Genomic DNA, 5394 nt, shown 5'->3' on the forward strand with positions numbered 1-5394 from the left:
GCGCCTGGGTGGCTCAGTCAGTTGAGCATCCAACTCCTGGTTTCGGCTCAGGTCTTGATCCCAGGGTCGTGGGATGGAGCCCTACATCGGACTCTGCACTGGAGTCTGCTTGTGATTCTCTCTCTCTCCCTCCGTCCCTCTCCCCCACTCTCTCTCTGTGTCTCTCTAAACAAAAAAATAAACAAAAAGCAATTTGGGTAGCTTTCCACTGCTACCTAAAATATCTCCTCCTGGAAGCTCATTTTTAATATTAGCCTTAGGAAGATAAGCTTAGAAAACTAATTAAAATTACGAAAAAATATTTCTGTCCATCAGTGGAGATGGCTAGAAGTTGGTGGCAGCACGGATTGTGGCATTTACCCCTGTAGGCTGAGAAACATCAGTGGGTCTTCTAATTGTTTTATTTTTAGTTAATCTGTTTTGCGTGTTGACCTTTGTGTTTCATGAATTTAAGCTATGAAGACTGGATGGAAGGAAATAGCACTAAGTTTGGGTCCCAGGAGACAAATGTTTTGTGCTGTAAGCCTCACTCAGAATCTCTGTGGCGAAAAATATCCCTGGGGTTAAAGTTACCCAGTAGCTCTTGGTCCAACGCTGAAAATTCTGCATCTAGTCTCTAAGACTGTCACTTGGATTTGTTGAAAACTAATATTGTTTCTACTCACTTTTTAAATATAAAACTAGGGTGTGTTTATTCTAGAAAAATTGGATGGTGTGTAAAAATATAACACATAAAAATCTCATGTAAGAGCATCATCTTTTGTTAATATTTTGGAATATTTACTTTCAGTTTTTAAGTTCCCCATTTTTTTCCCATAGTTATTTTATTCAGTGCGTGTTTTTGAAATTTTCCTATGTACTGATGGCACAACTGAATAGAACCAGGGGTCCTGCAATCTCTTATAGGTTCTCCAAGACTTGAGCTTACCCAACAGGATCCAGAACAACTCCAAGACCAGAGATGATGGGGCTGGAAAGAATGACCTCCAGGAAATGGTGCAGGAAAGAGAACATAGCAGCCTGAGACAGCTGTCCTTAGAAAGGCTTGCTGGTGGGGCACCTGGGTGGCTCAGTAGGTTAAGTGTCCAACTCTTGGTTTTGGCTCAGGTCATGATCTCATGGTTCGTTGGATTGAGCCCTGTGTCAGGCTCTGTGCTGACAGCATGGAGCCTGCTTGAGATTTTCTCTCTCCCTCTCTCACTGCCCCTCCCCTGCTTGCACACGCTCTTTCTCTCTCAAAATAAATAAATAAACTTAAAAAAAAAAAGAATGACTTACTGGCAAGTTTGGCCCTTGCCCAGCAATGGAAACTTAGATTTCAGGAGTTTTCTTACCATTCTCTAACTGATAAGGATGGTTTACTGTACCCAGCCTAGACTGTTTGTGCAAACATATGTTTCTGGTGAACACCTGTTCTTCTGAGAGTCTGGAATTTTGACACGTGGTAGGTCCCTACATGGGAAGCCTCCAATAAAAACTTTGGATACTGGGTCTAGTGAGGTTCCCTGGTAGACAACACTTTGCATAGGTTGTTACATGTGGTTGTTGGAAGAATTAAGTACATCCTATGACTCCACTTGGAGAGTTATCTGGAAGCTGATTCTAGGTTCTTTGGGACTTTGCCCCAGGCATCTTTTTCCTTTGCTGATTTGGCTTCGTATCCTTTTGTTGCCATAAACTGTACCTGTGAGTATAACTACATTCTGTGAGTCCTTGTAGCAAATCACTGAACATAAAGTTGGTCTTGGGAGACCCCTGATACGGTGACCCACTGGGAACTTAAGTTACCAGATGAGTCATTACCTCTCCTTTCATGGTGAACCTTAGGATAAAGCTGAGGATATAAGTCCTTGAGTGGGTCTCCTCAAAAGCCATGCTCCAGGGGTAGAGATTTGGGCAAGATAAATGGCTTAATGTCCCAGGTAACTTATAGCCACAGAAGGGTTGGAGAGACTGAACCTGAGGACTATTTATCTGTTCAATCCACATCCTCCTCTGCCCTGAACAATCCTCTTGCTGGAGAACAGTCTCACTGGTTTAAAAAAAAAAAAATTGCAACTATCAGCCATAGTTCAATATACCTTCAGCCCAATATAATGTCCAAACATTTAAGGAAAACCAATAGTATGATAGGCATGGATTCAATAGACGGACCCGACTCACAAAAGAGAAAGAGTTAATACAGGAAGCAGAGGAAATCTTAAAAATAATTACAAATACGTAAGAAAATTGAGAAATTTTTATTTATACAGTTCTCCTTACTGAGAGCCCTGTACATGATAGAAGCAATGTGTTGCTTGGCTGCTGGATTATTCTCAATAAATCCTGGGGATTTTGCTTTACTCTCCAATCCCCAAATCACTTGGTCTCAAGCGCTGAGACGCTTCTCACTTAAAACTGGCACTAGTTTATGGAAGTTAAGAAGTGTCTTTAAAGACTTGGCACAGAGGGTGGTAATAGAAGAGAATTATGTCACAACACAGGAAATATCTCGAAATCAGTTGTCAGACATCATTGTGCCCACAGACCCTCAGACACGGTCAGAGGGAGTTGCTTTCTGGCTGTTTCTTTCCTTGGGTCCTATTCTGCTTCCATGCTCTTAGACACCATCCTTAGAGATCAGAGTGGCTTTTTCTAGCTCCTCTTTCCCTTGAGACCCCTGACTACAATCTCTGGGATGCCAGCAGGAAAAAAGAAGTCCCTTAACATGCAACAGACCAAGAAGCAAACCCAAACCTACCTGCACAAAGATGAGGACTCACATTACTGCACAGAACAGCTTAGTTCCATATCCTCTCAGTCATCCTTGCTGGGCTGGGCTGGGCCAGAGCTTTCCTTTTACATAATCAGAGTTTCCTTTAAAGTATTTTATTTATTTATTTTTAAGTTTATTTATTTATTTTGAGAGAGACAGAGGCAGCACAAGTGGGGGAGGGTCAGAGAGCGAGGGAGAGAGAGAAGCCCAAGCAGGCTCTGCACTACCAGCACAGAGCCCTATGTGGGGCTCGAACTCATGAAACCATGAGATCATGACCTGAGCCGAAACCAAGAGTTGGATGCTTAACTGACTGGGCCACCCAGGTACGCCTCCCTTAAAGCATTTTCACAAAAAAAAATGGGGAAAAAAGCAGTTTTCCCCCAAGGCAGTTGTCTCCAGTGTCCTCAATGCAGTGGTGGCTGCAGCTTAAAAAATTCTAGTCCTAACTTCCTCTCTTTTGTTCTGCTTCAGGAGGAAAGATAATTTTTGTTGTTGAGAATATTAGTCAAATACCCTCAATGTGGCTGGCCTCTGAAGATTTTCCTGCCTCAGCCCTTACGAGCCAGCATCACCTCCAGGGCAGGGCACACCCTCTGCCTCCAGCTCTGGGTGTTCTGAGACGTACAGTCCTGAATGGATGCAAAAAGAGGAGGTGGGGCCCCATCGAGAGCAACAGGGCATAGCTCCTGGGTATTATTTTGTGCAGGACCTGCATTTCTGAGCTGGGTGCTGATAGGGGGGTGACTCGTGCTCCTTTTCTGTTCTTCCCAAGTGTCCATGTGGCTCTGTCCCAAGGGCTGGAGCCTGTTTAGTTCACTGCGTTCTCTTTGTGTCTTGGCCACAATTATGTTTCACAGGCCAGTATCCTTTGTGCTGACATATGGGTCTAGATTCCTTTTGGGTCCTGTCAAATGGTCGACAGGGTTTCTTTTTTTTTATTTTTTAATTTTTTAAAAAATGTTTTTATTTATTTTTGAGACAGGGAGAGACAGAACATGAGCAGAGGAGGGGCAGAGAGAGAGAGGGAGACACAGAATCCAAAGCAGGCTCCAGGCTCTGAGCTGTCAGCACAGAGCTGATGCGGGGCTCGAACTCACGGACTGTGAGATCATGACCTGGGCTGAAGTTGGACGCTTGACCGACTGAGCCACCCAGGTGCCCCTGGTTGACAGGGTTTCTAATGCTGTTGAAACTTTTGTATTTTAAGAAGCTTATATGGATATCTTAGTGGGAAGCTGTAAGAAACTATTGGAGATTATTACCCTGATGCAGCAGTAACCTGGAAATTGTAGGTTGGGAGATTTGATTAATGAGGGAAGTGGAGGAGAGATTGAGCTGAGTACGGCCCCTGAGGCAGGGATGGGGTAAGTTGCAGTTGTTGGAAGCTGTCCTACTTTGGATCCTGTATTCCTGGTGAGGAGGGCTGAACAGGAGAGGAAAGTGAGAGGTTACCAGAGCGATACCTTGTTTGCTTTGGAATTTTGCCAGGTGTTGGCTTTGGTCTCAATCCTTGTGGATACTAGATGGGAAATAAAGTCTAAAGAAGAGAACCTTTTTACACCAGCTTGGTGATCCTCTGAGAGGGCCAAGGCCAAGGGCCAGGGTCCAGGGAGACCAGATTTCTATCAGAATTTCTCCAGGTCCTGGACATAAACCTTTTTAAAAGAATTAAATTTTGTTTTATTGTGGTAAGGACATTCAGTGTGAGATCTATTCTGTTGACAAATTAAGTGTATAACACAGTATTGTTAACTATAAGTACAGTGTTACGTAGCAGATCGCTAGAATTCATTCATGTCGCTTAACTGAGACTTTATGTCCACTGATTTGCAGCTCCCCATTCCCCTATCCCCTGGCCTCTGGCAACCGCCCTTCTGCTCCTTGACTCTGTATTTTAGCATCCCCATATTCATTGCAGCATTATTCATAATAGCTAAGATATGGAAACAACCTAAATGTCCATTTGCAGATGAATGAAGAAAATATGGCGTACACACACAATGGAGTATTGTTCGACCTTAAAAGAATCACATTTTGAATTTTTTTTATATTTATTTATTTTTGAGAGACAGAGCGAGACAAAGTGAGACTGGGGGAGGGGCAGAGAGAGAGGGAGACACAGGATTGGAAACAGGCTCTAGGCACTGAGCTGTCAGCACAGAGCCTGACGCGGGGCTCGAACCCACAGACTGTGAGATCATGACCTGAGCCAAAGTCAGACGCTCAACCGACTGAGCCACCCAGGCGCCCCAAAAGAAGCACATTTTGTAATGTGAGGCAACACGGATGAACTTTGGGTACATTATGCTGAATGAAATATGTCAGTCTCAGAAGAGACAACGCTACATGGTTCACTTACATCGTTATCTAAAATAATGAAATATTTGGACAGAAACCGCTTTAATCTATTCCAGGAAAAGAAGACCTAAGTCCCTCTAATCCTCCACCAGTGTCTGATTCCAATTGCCAACACTTCCTCCACGCCTTGTGTGCCATTCTCATGAATGGAGGGAGCTGAGAAGGCTGACCAAGATCAAGCGTTAAAGGAGCCATAGGTTGTTGTGGCTGATTCACGCAGATAAAGAATAGCATATTCTGTTGTTTCCTACTGGAAGGATGCTAAAGAAGGCACGGTC

General features: G+C 43.8%; 1 non-coding gene across 1 annotated transcript; it reads right to left on the reverse strand.

The window, feature by feature from the left end:
- Positions 1-4919: 4919 nt before the first annotated feature.
- Positions 4920-5004, reverse strand: TRNAQ-UUG (transfer RNA glutamine (anticodon UUG)). The gene has a single exon. It is a non-coding gene; the product is annotated as a tRNA-Gln (tRNA).
- Between the last annotated feature and the right edge of the window lie 390 nt (positions 5005-5394).

The sequence above is a fragment of the Acinonyx jubatus genome, chromosome B3 (genome assembly GCF_027475565.1).
Source record: "Acinonyx jubatus isolate Ajub_Pintada_27869175 chromosome B3, VMU_Ajub_asm_v1.0, whole genome shotgun sequence".
NCBI classification, from domain to species: Eukaryota; Metazoa; Chordata; class Mammalia; order Carnivora; family Felidae; genus Acinonyx; species Acinonyx jubatus.